At 49.2% G+C, this 17161-nt stretch overlaps 1 protein-coding gene across 2 annotated transcripts in view; it reads left to right on the top strand.

The window, feature by feature from the left end:
* Positions 1 to 17161, top strand: part of LOC126534417 (uncharacterized) — a 62543-nt gene that overhangs the window by 38618 nt on the left and 6764 nt on the right. The window lies entirely within an intron of this gene.

The raw sequence follows: 17161 nt of genomic DNA, 5'->3' as shown, positions 1-17161 counted from the left end.
GAGTGCACGTGAAGTTCCCAAGCGTGAAAGTGCAACTGAACTGGTTGCCTGGCACCACGCCCTGTGCTCCAGTCCTACCATAACAAAGAAATTGCTGTGAAGTAAGTGAGCACCACGTGTGGTTTTCAGAAACCATGAGAAAAGTTACTCGCTTGCTAGGGTAACCATGCTTTCAAGGCATGTTTCCCAACGTGCTTCAGGGTGAAGCTGTATGGCATGTGACGGCCGTGGCCTTCTGAGACAGCACTAGTGGCCATGCCAGTGCCATCTTGGAACTCTGCGCACTTCTCCATTTTGCACTGCATACACTACGCCTATTTGGGCAATTTGGACCAAAAGCCACTTGAGCAACGCTCAAGTGGCTCTTGGTCACACACAGGAAGTCTTGAGCCACACAGGAAGTCATTTACTGGAACCAATTTTTGCAAGAACTGAAACATTCAAACACAGTTTTTTCCCGAGGACCGTTTCCGACTGGAACTGTCTTCCGGGGGCCATTTTCCAGTCCTCTAATTTTGTTAAAGCTCTACAGTCAAACCCGGCTATATCGAACTCGCAAAAAAACGCCTATCAGTTCGATATAGAGCATAATTCGATATAAGCCTGCTAAATAATTGGATGTCATAAAAGCACATACCATTTATAAAATCACGTTATTAACGAAACTAGCTTAGTTTCGTATAAGTTAGTCCTGCATTTTCTTCTGCTTGGGCAATTTCGCTGCCTGCGACGCACGCACTTCCTCACGTTGTCTAAGGAGTCGGAGCAGCTGAGGCCGCAACCTTCCGCATTCGCGCAGAAGCACCGGACTAATGCGAGTGCACCAATCACTTCGCAGGATGTGGGCAAAGGACCGTAGTTGCTTTCCTCAATGTGCCTACTTTCATTTGTGCTCGGTACGATGTCTGCGATGTAGTCTTCGTTTCCGGGCTCTCCCGTGGTCTCGACACCATCATCTACACTCACAAACTCGTCCACCGTTGATTCGTATGACCCGGAAATTTTGACAGCTCGCTCCAAACTTCGGCAACACCGGCAACGGCTTCGTCGCATTCATCAGAATTTACAGTCCTCACTGAGCACGCGGAAACCGGCACGTATGAAGAACCCCTCGTACACGGCCGTGCGTACGCGTCGGGCGCCATGGGCACCGGGTTGCGAGTCTGGCCAGTTTAGCCCTAATCGTGCCGAGAGTGCACCTCGGAATCTTGCACGCTGCGGGGACATCCAACTTCTCATCGCGTTCGACGCGATTTATGATTTCGAACTTCACGACGAAAGGCGAATTCTGCCGCTTCATCACGGCAACACTGCGGGAGAAGGCCCACAAGGCGCAAACACGATAAACCAGAGAAGCAGCCAGACAACTCGCACTTTCGCCATCTTGCACGAAGAGAGCACAAGAGCCTCTGATTGGCTGTCTGAGCAAGCGCTGTAGGCGGGCCAGGATCATATTTTGCTGGGGAGTGTCGCTAGATAGTGATCTCAAGAAAGGAAGGACGCTTGATTCTGCAACCTGTGAGGGAGCACGGCGAAGCGTCGTCAGGGGAGAGGGGGTGGCAAGTGAAAGATGACAGAGAAAGAGGGAGGATGTGGCCTAATAGACTCCACTGTGCGCGACAGGGGGAGTGTCGACGGCTCGCCCGAACAGCCCGAGGCAGCGCGGTCACGGTAGGGAGAGCGGTTGGATGGAGCCGCGCCGCCGGGTTACCCCGCTACCGCGAGGGAAAGCCAACTTGTGGGGGCACTTTTCCGCCACTTGACGTTCGATATATCGGGAGTCACTGCAATATTTGTTCGATGTAAGCGTAATTTTTGCTATATATACTCATTGTGACTATACCGTGACCAGAAATTGTTCGATATATAGAATAATTCGATGTAAACGGGTTCGATATATTCGGGTTCGACTGTAGAAGAGTATTTGTTTGAGTGAATGAGTGCTGTATATGTGCGTATACGTGTATATATGTATAAATATGTACATGTGTATACACATTTTTCTGCTCGTTTATTAGCGGCAATCTGTGAAACTGCCCTTCTTTTTTCTTTTTCTTTTTGCCTTGTATAGCCCCTCCTGCATGGGCCATAACTGTTGGCCTGCAGTATTCTGAAATAAATAAATAAATAAATAAATACCGTTGTTCTCGATAGTCACGTAGTCCGAGTCGAGTAAAAATGGCATGATGCATCTGTGCAACGCAAAGTTGCGAAAATTGGGCAGTTGCTATGCCTTTACCGGATGATAACAGTTCGTCAATACATGCTTGACTTCGCTTATGTCATTGCTGATAACGATACGTGATGCTGTTCTACCCTTCGACTTTCGTTCTTTTTTGGCCGAAGCAACATACTAGTAAACGTAGCTTCGTGGCTCTCTCGCTGCGGATCTAAAGGCAACACCCTTGCGAAATGTCAAAATGCTGTGGTAGTTTCCACTTCTAGCCAACCGGAATACCTAGCTATATGCAGAATCCACTTGTGTGCCACTGATAGTAAAATACATCACAAGCTCTGGAAGAAAAAAAAATGACCGCGGTGCTGATAGTTTGAAATGCCAACGGATCGGAACTGGCCGGATGCCATTTTTAGAGAGCTTTGACGCCTCATTTCGTTCTTTAGATGGTGTTTTTAAGAAACACCTGCAGATCGATGGAAGAAAATGCCAGGAACAAACATTAACATAATGAAAATGCAATTTTTGGACTCAGGTAGTGTCGAATTGCAACTGCCAGTGTCTGCTCAGTCTTGTTCATTCTTGTGCGTTTTGAAGGGCGAGATCAGTATAGCAAAGTACTCATATAACAACCACTTTTCGCGCAACTATTGAGTTCCTTAAGGAATAAGTTCAACCCTGATGGGATCAACGAAAATTGGTTGAATTGTGTGGTGGGTCGAATTAAAAAAGAGGCCGAAGAAATACCAAAACATGCCACTAATTCATTTCGCAGCATTTGCCTGATTCTTATGTCACCGAATCGAATGCGTCCACATTCTATGTGGTTAGAATAGAAAACTAATGTGGAAATGACATTGCAGCTCCTAAACAGCATAAAAATCTGATGCACACCCAGTGTTCTTGCAAGAAAAATTTTACATGCCTTAGATTTTGACAGTAGAAGGAAGATGAAACCATCGAACTTTACCTTCGCAGAATGGAAGTTTGCTTACACCTAATGTCCATTATCATCACACTCAGGTAGCACTTTATCATTGTCTCTGAACCACAACATGCTCTCCGTATGGTCCATTGAATGCATTTGATATTCTGCGTTTCTCAATTGGCTTCGCAACAATTGCAAGCGGGGATGATGGCCCACACCACTTCGCTATTTCATCCTGTGACACATGCAGCTCTTCGCAACGCTAAGAACACGTGACTCCACTTGTTGCTGCTTAGCAGGTGAAGTAACTTATCTTTTGAATGAGCCTTCATTATCGAAGATGAAATCGGTGCGCCGTCATCCTAAACGCTATTTCTGTTATACTTCTGTTGCTACCTTGTGATGGAAATGGCAATGGTGCTGGCTCTGACAGTAGGCGGTTGGTTGCCATGTTCTTCCTCCGTGGCTGTTGCATATGCCGCAAATGAAGCTTTAGCGTCATACCCATTTGCACCACGCAGGTAATTTTAGGACCAATTTTATTGGAAAAATAAATGTGTGCATTAAAATTGCATAATTTCAGTAATTATGCTTGTGTGATGATCATTTTTCTTTCGCTGGAAGCGATGTCGAAGCGAATACAGTGCAGTCCACTTATAACGATACCACATATAACGATATATCGGTTATAACGATGGGTCGACATGAGAGTGTCATTTTATGCATTAGGTCTATGGGGAAAAAAACCATTTATAACGATAGGTTATTCACCGCATATCGGATATAACGATCAAAATTTTGCAGTCTGGACGGCGTTTTCCATGCCAAATAATCGTAACGTTCGCGTTGCTTAGTTCCCTGAAACGAACGATGTCGAGACGAGGCGATGTTTACCTCCGTAAGTTCGTATCTGCCGCCATTACCGCGCAGCGCGTCTCGCCCCGCCCGCGCACGAGTAGGCGCAGCCAACGTTGGCACAGCGCGCCACAAGATGGCGCTAGCTGCTTCATGCGCATCGGCCACAGTCGCTCCGATAGAGGGAGAAAGAAAAAAAGAAGCGACAAGCAAAGCGGCGCGGTGGCGCCCGTCCCGCGTCTCTCTCGCGATAGCAGGCTGACACCACCGAAGCAGCGTGCAACAAACGGTTCAACCCAGTTCGAAGATGGCGCCGACAAAGCGCAAAGCTGTGTCGCTTGACACGAAGATTGATATTTTCCAGGACTCTTGATGCGGCTTCAAGGTCAGCGCCCTCGTGAAGAAGTATGAGCTCGTTCAGTTAACGATATCAACCATCTTGAAAACCGGGAGCACCGCGATTGTGAAGGCAGGAGCTATCAGCGGCCATTCCGATCAGCGGAAAAGGGGTTAGAGACCCTTTGTACGCCGATGTTGAAGAGGCGCTTTACCAGTGGTTCATCACCAATTGCTTCAAGAAGGCGGGCTTTGTGCGTAAGGACGAACTTCCCCAACCCGCTGAGACCGACCCGGTGGAATTCGCTGACATAACCGAGCTCTGGGAGCTCGTTCCTACTGGTGACACAGGTGGTGTGTCGAAGGAGGACTTTTTGACTGCAGACAGTGCTGCCTCGTTCTGCGATGAGGTCACCGACGAGGCGATCGCCGAAGATGTGCTGTCTCGACAGACGCAAAGTTGTGCGACGTTGGCGACGGCATCAGCGACAGTGACAACGAGATCGACAGTGGCTCCTTGACCCCGACCACGATGTCCACGCAAAGTGCACTGTCGTCGATCGACTCCTTAATTGATTTTATGCATGCTAAAGGATTGCCGCCAGTGTTCGCGCAGCAGCTGGAATCCATGCACACCGCGGTTGTGAAGCTGAAGCTGCCGCAAAAGCAAGTGCAGATTTCGGACTATTTCGGCGCGCCTAATCCTTGACACGGTCATTGGCGCTAGAAATAAAGTTTGTTTTTCACGGCCTACTGTATACATCATCTATTCTTTAGAGCAAGTAGCGAATTCGAGTTCAGAGCTGCAAAGTTAAAGAGCGCAAACGCGTTTAAAATTTTTTTTTTTTTTGTAACTGCAGTCCAGGTATAGCGATCATCGGTTATAACGATCATATTTTTCGTCTTTCTCGATATCGTTATAAGTGGACTGCACTGTAGTTATCAGTGTCGAATAGTGAACACAGCTCAGACAACTTAACGTAACCACTTATTGTGCAGCACCGCCAATACACGCTCTTTTCTCACTCCTGTTTACTCTCACATAGAACTCCATGTACCATATATACTCATGTAATGCCGCAGATATTTTTCCGAGATTGGGGGTGCAATTTGGGGATGTGGCCATTACACGGAGAAAAATACATTTTCTTTTCATAAACATTTTCAGTAGTACTTGCCTTCATTGAACAGCAGTACTCGCTTGTACTTGCTCTGTCTATTCTTGATGATGATGATGATTTATTGGTATCCCCTTTGAAACAGTGCGGTGACAAATAGTTACCTAGCCTGCTTGATTTAATCAGCTATGCCGTACATGTTTTTCATCCTAGCATTTTTGTATACAGTGTAACCCCGGTTATACGTCTCCCGGTTTTGCGATGACGCTGGTTTTACGACGGATTAGCGTAGTCCCGGCGAAGTCCCCATAAAAGCAGTGCATTAAAAACCCCGGTTATCTGACGCAATTTTACACCTGACCCGTGTTTACGACGACCCTCACGAAGCGCGGGACCCTTGCGACGGCACTTGCGAAGCGCATTCGTTACTCTCTCCCCCACCAGCAGCCGCCCGCGATGCCCGCTGTGCGGAAATAGCGCCTTTTCTTCTCCACAATCGCTTTCTCCCTCTCTTCTCGGCGGCGTCGCCTCTTGTCGCGCTGGGGAAGCTTTTCTCTCCTTCCAGTTTCCCAGCAGCAGATCACCGACAAGGTATCGCGGAGAGGCCTAGGTTTATCGCACGTGTTCTTCTTCGTAATCCTAGCGACCAGCGTTCAGCGGAGGTTTTGAGTTGTGTGGAGCAATGCGACGCACGATGTCCCGAAAGCGGACAGTTCTGTCTCTCGGTGATAAGCTGAATATTATCGAGGAAGCAGAAAAGCGGCATGGAGCCACGAAAGCCAGCATTGCCCGGGACCTTAAGATACCCGAATCTTCGGCATCATTAACCCTTTAAGGGTAGATTTCGCCATATGCGACCACCCAGGGTTGATTTATTTTATTGCAAATTCCACTGACAATTGCAATTCCAGCCGACAATTGGGGGTCAATCTCGCACGCCGTCTTTCGTCGCGCAATAGGCCGGAGGGGGGGGCAGGTGTTCTACAACCATGCTCGAGGGGTGCCGACGATCGCAGCTCAGTTTTCCATTGCACGCATGGCGCCGATAGGAGAGGAGGGTGGTGGGAAGAGGGAGGCGGTTTACTCTGGCAGCGACTGTGCATTGGGTGGCCGCAGCGCTCGCTGTCTTCAAAGTCATCTGCGTTGGGGGCTGAGTCAATGGCGGCTCATACCTTTGTGCATGGTGCATTCTCACCTCTCAGTTTTTGTTGAAGCCCATGTTTGCAAGTGTCTACGGCGGATAAAACTACTGTCCTCACTTTGTGTAGCTGTCCACACATTTGCTGTCACAATGGATAGCAAATAGCATTTGCTATCAAACTCACTTCTTTGGAGGTGTCCATGGAAAAAAATTTTTACCCCGCAAAATGAATGCACCCCCAAACTTTGCGCACATCTTTGGGGCGAAAAAGTGCGTTTATTATGCAAGTAAATATGGTAGAAGTAAGCATGAAATGGCTACCGGCAAAGCAGATTGGTTGGAGTAATTACAACAATTGCTCATACCATCTCACAACCATCCCCACCGCGCCAGACGCTGCACGCCTGGTTACGCAGGGTGGCACAGTCTCTCGAAGGAGGCGGCGCAAAACCTGCGCCGCGGAAATCACAGACCACCGGCATTGAAAAGAGCACAGGCAACCCTGTCTCGGCATCAAAAGGTGACAGTCAAGTGTATGGTGTACTGTATCTGACTTTTGAATGTCGCTATTGGAAATGACAAATAGTAATGCAGCGTACTTGAAGTTACAGCTTGAGGGATATTGTGAACAAACACTGGGACGAACTATGACGCAATATCTTTAAAGCGAAAGCTCTACTCCTCGAGGTACAACTCCCAACGTCAATCTTTGAGCGCATTCGACCTTCAGCCGCCGGTGTGAAGGTGCAACGTCACGTCACTTGATCCGCTGCACAGAGGCATCGCAGCTGCACTCGCTCGAGCCTCGCCGCTATGTACCACGTGAATAAGCGAGGGCTTCACAGCTGCTTCGCTGGTGCGAGTGCATCAGCTCTTTACCACAGGCGCCAGGCTGAGTCTGAGCACCCTGCCGATATAGCTCACCGGGAAGAAGCACTAAAGAACCGTGTCTAATCATGCTTAAGGGGGGACAGTGCTATTAAAGTAATGTTCATCATCTTTTCCGTCAATATTAATAAAACTTTCCAGTCTCGTTAAGATTGTTGTGCTGATTTAAAATAAGTAATTATTTTTCCACTGGGCCATTTAGTTCTGAAGATAAATGAGATTCATTGTTTATCGTTTGCAGAAATAGTAGAAAGAAAAACTGCGCTACAAAAATTCATATTAGCACATGCCTAGGCACTAGAATACATAAGGAACACAATGGTAGGAATACTTTTTTGAGATATCAAATATTAGTAATATTATGGTAATTCAGTGTTAAATGTTCCAATTGTGGGTGCCCTATTGTCTTATCTAAAGTAGAGCTGAAAAATTCTAAAGCATGAATTCCAAAATCTGTTCCTACCATTGTGTGCTTTATATACCCAGTTACGAGCCACAACAAAAATTATGCCTCTACCTTCCTTGAAGGCAGAGATATCGTTGCTGCAAATCAGCAAGAAGTCAAAAATTGGTGTTTTGAGAAAAGCTAAAAAAGAATAAATTCACTTTAAATCAAAAGTGCAGAAAAAATTCTGCACTATTTCGTAGTGAAAATGGCTGAAAGCCATCAGGAATGTAGTCACTTTGACTACGGCCACCCAAATGGCGTTTTCTGGAAGCATTCTGCATGTCCGTAATGGTTCTGCGCTTTTTCGCAGATGCAACTGCTCGGCGGTGGTCCTTCTCCACCATGCGTTTCATGCTTGGTATTTCAGGGTTGAGGTGCAGCTCTTTCAGTATTGCAGCAGAGGTCGTCTCGCAGCCAGCGTTGAATTTCATCACTGCCCCAGCTACTGCGGCTTGCACGGTGAACAGTGAAGCATGCTGTTCCTTTGGAGCCAGTGCCCATATCAGGGAGTGGAGAGACTCATTGCTGTTCCGAGTACTGCCCCGTAGGCACCGCTCAAGGAGCTTTTCATCAGACAGGCGCTCATAAATGGGCAGCAGGGCTTCACAGACATGAGGAAGTAAATTGTAGTGGTGCTTAGGGGCTGCCTCACCCTTAGCGCTCGCTACATTTTGCCGGCACCACGAGCTTGGTCCTGGTGGACAATAGCTGTGGTCCGATACCAAGTCATTTGATGTTGTGTGGTGATAAGTGGCCGTCACAGCTCTTTTCATTCCCTGCACATCACCCTTATGAGTCTTCAGGGCCCAGCCATAATATTGTAACGTAGATTGAAGACGAGTCTTACAAAATAGACGCTTCACTTTAATGGCGGGCCAGAAGAAGAGCATGCAGCTTACGCGCTTCGTCGTCTTCCATGGCGCCGGCCGTTGCGCGCGCCGTCCTGCGGTGCGAGAGCCCTACATCATTGTGTCAATTGCCCCCCAATGCAAAAAGCGACCATCTCAGTCGTGTGAAAAAGTTCTTTCAGCGACGACAAGAAATGGAGCTCCTCAGGTGCATCTCGGTGTTCACATGCGCGCATAGTAGGGTTTCATGCGCACTACATGAACAACTTCAGCGCGAGGACGACGACGGGGCGAACCGGGGTCAGAACTGCAGGGGACGACTTCGTAGGTCATGTCACTAAGGTGGCATGCAACCTTGTAGGGACCAAAATACCGGCTGAGCAACTTTTCCGAGAGTCCACGGCGACGGATAGGCGTCCAGACCCACACCAAGGCGCCGGTATTGTAATGGACGTCGCGTCGACCATGATTGTACCAAAGGGTGTTGGCATGCTGTTGGCTCCGGATACGATGCCGAGCAAGCTGGTGGGCTTCTTCAGCTTTTTGTACGAACTCTTCTACGTGTTCGCTGGTCGGGCTATTATCAGCCAAAGGTAGCATGGCGTCAAGTTTCGACGTGACGTGGCGCCCGTATACAAGCTCGAACGGCGTGTACTGTGTAGTCTCCTATACAGCAGTGTTATACGCGAAGGTCACATAGGGTAAAATCTCGTCCCACGTCTTCTGCCCTACGTCGATATACATGGAGAGCATATCAGCCAGCGTGGTGTTCAGACGTTCCGTTAATCCATTGGTTTGAAGGTGATACGCAGTGCTCTTGCGGTGAGAGCAATGCGTCAGCTGGAGAACGTCCTGCATAAGTTCGGCTGTAAATGCCGTACTGTGGTCGGTAATGACAACAGATGGTGCACCATGTCGTAGGACGATGTGGCGTACAAAGAACTTGGCCATTTCATACGAGGTTGCTTGCGGAATAGCTTCAGTTTCGGCGTACCGGGTTAAGTAGTCGGTAGCGACGACTATCCATTTGTTGCGCGAAGAGGTCACTGGGAATGGCCCAAGTAGATCCATTCCTATTTGTTGGAACAGTGCTTGAGGAGGGTCCACAGGGTGGAGAAAGCCAGCCGGTTTAACTGGTGGTTTCTTGCGGCACTGACAATCGCGGCAGGTCTTCACGTACCGTTTCACAGAAGAATAAAGCCGGGGCCAGTAATACTTCTGTCGTATCCTTGCTAATGTTTTTGTGAATCCCACGTGTCCCGCGCATGGCTCATCATGGCAGGCTTGCAAAATGTCTTGGCGCAGCGCCGACGGCACGACAAGGAGGTACGTATTGGGACCGCTTCCGCAGTTTTTCCTGTAAACGACGTTGTGCAAGTAGTACAATGATAAGCCGCGCACGAGCGAGCGGGGTAAAACACTTTCAACTCCTTGAAGGTGCTCGATCAGCGGCAGCAGCTCAGGGTCAGCGCACTGGTGCTCAGCCATCTTTATGGCGTCAATAACGCCGACAAATGGCAAGTCATGGTCAGGGTCTGATGACGTCGTAGGTAGTGGTGCACGTGACAAACAGTCAGCGTCGCTGTGCTTTCTTCCAGATCGGTAGACAACTGTTATGTCGTACTCTTGTAAGCGCAGGCTCCAACGGGTAGTCTGCCTGAAGGCTCCTTGAGGTTGGCAAGCCAGCACAGGGCGTGGTGATCGCTGACAGCCTTAAAGGGTCTACCGGACAAGTAGGGTCGGAATTTACCAATTGCCCTCACAACCGCTAAGCATTCTTTTTCAGCGGTTGAGTAGTTCTTCTCAGCCTTGGTGAGACTGCGGCTTGCATAAGCAATGGGGCGTTCCGCACCAGCTTGCCACTGCACAAGAACTGCACCGAGACTTGTATTGCTGGCGTCAGTATGGAGCTCAGTGTCAGCGCCTTCGTCGAAATGAGCAAGTATCGGGGCCGCTTGCAAACGCTGGCGCAATTCATTGAACGACTGCTGCTGCTCGTCCGCCCAAATGAAAGGCACATCGTCGCGTGTAAGCCATGTCAAAGGCTCAGCAATTCTCGAGAATCCCTCGACAAAGCGCCTATAATATGCGCACAAACTAAGGAAGCGTTGGACAGCCTTCTTGTCTGTGGGTGGCGAAAACTCGGCGACGGCAGCTAACTTGTCGGGGTCTGGTCGGACGCCTTTAGGACCAACGACATGGCCAAGAAATTTGAGCTCTTGGAACCCGAATTAGCATTTCTCAGGCTTGATGGTGAGGCCGGCAGTACGGATCGGAGTGAGGACACTCTCAAGTAGTGCAAGATGTTCGTCAAATGTGCTCGAGAACACGACGACGTCGTCCAAGTATACGAGGCAGGTTTGCCATTTGAGTTCAGCTTCAGCAAGCACGGCATCCATCATCCGCTGAAAGGTGGCAGGTGCGGAACAGAGACCAAAGGGGAGAACTTTGAACTCATAAAGCCCGTCAGGTGTCACAAACGCTGTTTTTTCACGATCCTGTTCATCAGCTTCGATTTGCCAATACCCTGATTTAAGGTCCAACGAAAAAAAAAAGCTTAGCGTGTTGTAGACGATCCAATGCGTCGTCGATGCGGGGCAATGGATAAGCATCGCGCTTGGTGACACTGTTCAACTTTCTGTAATCTACACAGAACCGTAGTGTGTTACCTTTCTTTCTGACTAGCACTACAGGGGAGGCCCACAAACTTGTGGATGGCTGGATCACGTCGTCTTGGAGCATTTTTTTCATCTGATGCTTGATCGCTTCCCTTTCCACTGGAGACACCCTGTAAGGATGCTGAAGAACAGGACGTGCAGACTCGTTCGTAATAATGCGGTGTTTTGTGATGGACATGCGCTGTACTTTGGACGACATTGAAAAACAGTCCGCAAATTTATTCACGAGACTCAGTAGACGGTCTTTCGGTCTGGCAGAGCAGCGTTAACATGAATCCGTTCTTTTAGGCTGGGTAACTCAGATTGCTGAGACGATGTGATTTCCACTGTGGCAATGTCAGTAACATCAATGATTTCGCGAAGCAATGCGATTGTCATTCCTCGCAGTACATGCCGATACTCGTTGCTAAAGTTTGTCAGCAAAACGACTGAACATTTGTTTCGCACCTGAAGAAGCCCTTTGGCTATGCAAATGTGGCGCTCAAGAAGCAGGGGGATGTTGGCCTCAGCAATTCCTTTGGCGTCATCATCCTTATCGCATCGGACAAAGGTAAGCTCGCTGCTCTTGGGTGGCAGGGTGACGTGATCGTCAGGTACGCGAAGCGCGATGTCACTGCCGTTGTCATTACTGTTCGCCATGGCTTGCGTAGTAGCGAAGCTAACTCTGGACTCTTGCAGGTCGATGATGGTACCGTTCGCCTGAAGGAAATCCATGCCGAGTATAAGGTCCTTTGAACATTCAGGACGAATGACGAAGTCGCTGTTGTACGTGAAGCCCTGAATGTTGACTCGTGCCGTGCACCGGCCCATTGGAGTCATGAGATGCCCTCCTGCAGTACGAATTTGAGTTCCGGTCCATTGTGCGAAACTTTGTTCAATGTGCACGAGATTCTGGCTCATAACAGACGTGTCAGCACCCGTGTCGATTAGCGCCGTGACTTCGTGGTCATCTATGGCAACTGGTACGTCGCAAGATACTGACACTGAACTACACTGCTTTCTCTGCGTGTCAATTACGTCATTTCGCAGTCGTCGTAGTGGAGGATCTTCAACATTCGCAACGTCGGCGACCTCACCTCTGCAGGTCACTGGGCTCCGTTTTCCCAGGAGGCAGGGCTGGGTGAGCGACGCCTTGTTGCGCTCGGCATGAAGACGGGGCTGGAAGACCTGTATCGGGCAGGTGACGGTGACCGGGGGTCGCGGAATCGTGGGCCAAACGAGCTCCTGGCGTCCGCGAGGTAGGCTTCAATCTCGAGTGGGCGTTCACCATTGCGCGGGCACGGCACATTCAGTGAAAATCCACAAAGCCCAGCTCGGCGGTAAGGACACGGCCTGTAGAGGTGATCAGCTTCACCGCAATGAAAACACAAGGGTCTCCGGTCTGCAGTGCGCCATACATCGCTCTTGCGGGGTGGTCGTGTTTCAGCCATGAATGGCGTGCAGCGAGTCCTGAAGTCGGCAGTTGCTTGTTGAACGGCGCGCGCACCATGAAATTCCGGGACATTGCGCGCATCATGAAAAGTTGGAGAAAACGAACTTCGCGCAGCTTGCTCATGCGACATGCAAGGCTGTGTGTGCCGTACCTCGGGCTGTGGTGCCTCGTTTCGCTCCGGGACTTGTACTGCCTGCCTGATTTCTTCCTGGACAACCTCAGCCAGAGTGAGTCTCGGTACCGATACCAGAGCCACCTGTAGCTTTTGGAGCTCTTCTCGGACAAGCCTAATGAGCTCCCGCAAGGCGTCGGTGTTGTCCAAGGGTATAGCGAGAGGCTCACGCGATAGGGTCGACACGTTGCAGTTCTGCTGCCTTGTTCGTTGCTGCAGTGCCTTTTTCATTGATATGGCTTCCGTGAGAAACTCTGCGACGGTCTTTGGTGGGTTGCGTATTAGGCCACCGAATAACTCTTGCTTGACACCACGCAACAGGTTCCCGACCTTTTCTTCCGGCATGGATAGATCCGCGTGTCGGAAAAGTCGGCACATATCTTCGACAAACATTGCGACGCTTTCGTTCGGCCGCTGTACTCTCGCCTGAATCGCAGGTTCAGCTCGCTCCTTGCAATCGAGGCTTGCGTATGTGCTGATTGGCTGGCGTCGGAATTCGTCCCATGTCGATAAGGCCGCCTCGCGGTTCTCAAACCATGTACGCGCATAGTCCTCGAGGGGAAAGTAGGTGTTGCGTAGCTTGCGGTCTGGAGTCCAGCCGTTGAATTCTGTGACACGCTCAAAGTGATCGAGCCAGTCCTCAACATCCTCAAAAGTGTCCCCATGGAAGGATGTGGGGATTCGCGGCTGGTTAAGGACAACCTCGGTCGGTGCCGTTGAGGAAGAAGACGGAACTGATGTACTCATCTTTGCGACTCGATTGGGTAGAGGCTCGTGCTCAGGTGGCAGTCCTTGAAGTCGATGGCTTGTCCGTACGTGAACAGGAGTCAGCTCGACCGGACTTCGTACTGGGCTTGTAGGCGGCGTTCGATCTGGGAGTGGTAGCATGCACCCCGCACCTCCACCAGAAAAATGTAACGTAGATTGAAGATGAGTCTTACAAAATAGACGCTTCTCTTTAATGGCGGGCCAGAAGAAGAGCGTGCAGCTTACGCGCTTCGTCGTCTTCCATGGCGCCGGCCGTTGCGCGCGCCGTCCCACGGTGCGGGAGCCCCACGTCATTGTGTCAATATCATGTCAGCTTTGTGACTGAGTCGGTAGTCAGTTTGCCTTTACCACCAAGGCTCCAATCCAGGTCCCTTATGCTTTGTGATGAGGTTTCGCAAGCTTGTGCCCATATGTTTCTATACATGATTTGTACAGTCTTCCTCTTCCACTGAAATGTATCCATACACTGGCATCCTGCAGCGCAAGGAAAGCGCGGCTGTCACCACCCGAGAGTAGGGTGGTGTACCTCAGGTTATGCCGTTGCAGTGACCTCTGGAAAAGGACAAGGGCAGCTTCAACTTCCATTTCGCCGGCCTTCTTGTAGGTGTTTTTCTGACAGGCATGGCTCTCCTTCCAAGCTTTATAACTCGGGTCATTACGCTTTGGTCCACGCTCACAACCAGTGGCGTGGATCATGATTGAAAAACAGGTTCCGACATTGGGTGATGTCCTGAGGCAATAGGCTATAACACTCTGGCACCTCAAGTGAGCGTTAAATGTTGCGGGGATCGAGGAATGCACTAGTGCCATTATGCGGGCATTCGCCTGTTCTGCCATCCCTATGCCTCATCCCCTTCCCACTCGCGAGGGTTTGCGGTGGGGACAGGGCACTGACGTTACGACACGGCTGTTCTCATGGCAGGAGCATGTGTCTTACCTCTGGGACATCACTGGGTACGTACATGCTTCCTCTTCTCCGCCAACACCTTTGTGACTAGGACTTGAGCTCACTCACGGTGCCTTTGCCCGTGTGGGAAGCGCATACTTTGTGTTGATCCCTTCCGGACGCTAAGCTGAAGAAAGGTCATACCACACCAAGCTACCCTTATCGGAGGCCCAAGTCGAAGGAGATTACCCGAGCTCTTGCGAGTTGGCCAATTGGTTATCGCGAGAGCAAGTAACATAGATGCTGGGACTTTTTCCTAGCGACGCGTCCCAGCTTGAGCCTGTGCTCTCGCGGCAACATGCTATAGGCGTTCCTGTATGTCTTTTCGCCTTTGGTGCTGGACCCCTTCGGTTGCTGCGCTGCCCCAGGACTGGGCCTTTGTGCAGTGTTGGGTGCGGCCATAGACAATAAACAGTTTCCATTAACTCAGGCAATGCTGTGTTCTTGCGTATGTTGCTCGGTTTCCCGTTGCGGCCTGGCTCGCGCACTAGAGGCAATGGCCGACATGTCCCTGTGGCTCGCTAAGCTCGAACCCGTGGTGGTCGGTGCTCCTGTGAGATCTGAAGACTCCATACTGGCGTCCCACATCAGCCATCGCTTCTAGCGCACTCCAGCATTTGTCTTCCTCTTTTCTTTTTTTCATTTAAAATGAGCAGTTTCATCAGACTTGGTCAAAACAAGAAAAAAACCTTCATAACCATGTCTCCCTTTATACCGTAATCATTTTGCTGGGGATTTTCACACTTTCATCGAGCTAAAAGAAACATTCATACCGTCTGCACACTGTTTATTGCATTACATATACCGATGTTCAAGGATATTGCTTGGCTGTCAATAAATACCGCCTCTTCACATGCTACATAACTCGTGCTGTCATATGTTTCAGCATCCACAGAGAAGCCACATCTGAAGTGATGCTAGAATTCGCTTTCTTTAAAACAGTTAAATAGGCATGACTGTATGCCATAATTTCATACTAATTTTACGGTATTTTCATAATCAAGCATTGTATGAATCATCCAGTGGGCTATTTGCTGACCTCGTGGAAGCACACTTCATGCTTAGGCGCATTTGGAACGTCTATCTGGGTCACTATTACGTTAACCTATACCAAAGTTTTCTATTCTAATTCTGTAATCAGCCCTCCATGATTGATCAAAAAAATTTCGGGCCACCCCCACTTCGCCTGTATCTCATGCGACGTTGCAAAAACGCGCCATCTGGTATGCACACTGATTATGCATGATTAGACTGAAGGAAAGAAAAATTATTATTTCTGATTCAACACCATTTTTCACCATAATATGCTGCCATTGATCAAACGTTTTCGGGCTGCGCCCACTTCACCTGCCTGTCATGCGACGTCACAAAACCGTGAGAAATCATCATGTCAAAGTGATGTGTACACGTTAGACACATTAATATGGCAAACAAAACTGAATTTTTTTCTGAATAGCCGGAGACTGCCCCGTTCCGAAAGGAATAGAAGATGGTTGTCCGCCGATTGCTCTGGCGCTAGCTACTCGGAGCAACCAGGGAGCGTGGATTTATTTGCATACAATAAAGGATTTTGCGTGGCAGTGTGAGGTTATCAAGACCTTTTGGCACGTATACGACGCCAACCATTGTTTGCTGAGAATCCATTTGGGAGGCATTTTTACCATTCCGTTGCATGCCACTGCAATTTTAGACCAGCCACCGCAAGGTAAGAAAAAACGGATCAATTGCAGACCTCGGCACACCCTCCTCACCGGTTATCTACTTTCTTTGTGCTGGCTCGGCCCCAACGAAACCCTCTCAACTTGAGCGTGCTTCTCGCCTCTTGTCAGCCGATGTGATAAGAAAATCTGCTCAACATAGGCAATGCTATTCGCTTTGAAGGCAAAAAAGAAAAAATTATCTCCTATAAACGAGAAGCGCATTTGATTGGGGTTTTCAAACAATGCTGCGGGTTACTGCCCGATGCTTGCATCGGTGGTTATGTAAATTTGAAATCAGGAGATTTGAATAAAAACAAATTGGAATAGTTTTATGTTATAGGGCCCCTGCTTTCTTCTGCTAGCTGGTTACACTTTCATCTGGTTACACTAGTGAAGCTCTAGTCGGCAACATGTTGGTTTTGGTCGTAACATTTAAGGCAATAGCTTTCCTACCGAATTCCTCCGGCATTCCTGGTTGAGGTATGTAGCTCTCAAAGCACCGCCGCATATAAGCACATTGAAGGTGCCATAAGCAATGTCATAGTATGTGGAGGCAGCAGCGATTCCGTGCACAGTCTAGGTTTGCAAGTGCTGCGAGAACAGCCATCACACCAAGGAAAATTAACGAAAGTACGCCTCCTGCGCACTGTTGAGTGTTATTAGACAGTTGTAGTGTAGCGTACACAGCTGTAGCGTACGCTATGTAGTGCACGTTTATTACAGTTTT

The sequence above is a fragment of the Dermacentor andersoni genome, chromosome 7 (genome assembly GCF_023375885.2).
Source record: "Dermacentor andersoni chromosome 7, qqDerAnde1_hic_scaffold, whole genome shotgun sequence".
NCBI classification, from domain to species: domain Eukaryota; kingdom Metazoa; phylum Arthropoda; class Arachnida; order Ixodida; family Ixodidae; genus Dermacentor; species Dermacentor andersoni.
The sequence above is the reverse complement of the archived record's forward strand: the minus strand, read 5'-3'. Positions and strand labels throughout refer to the sequence as shown.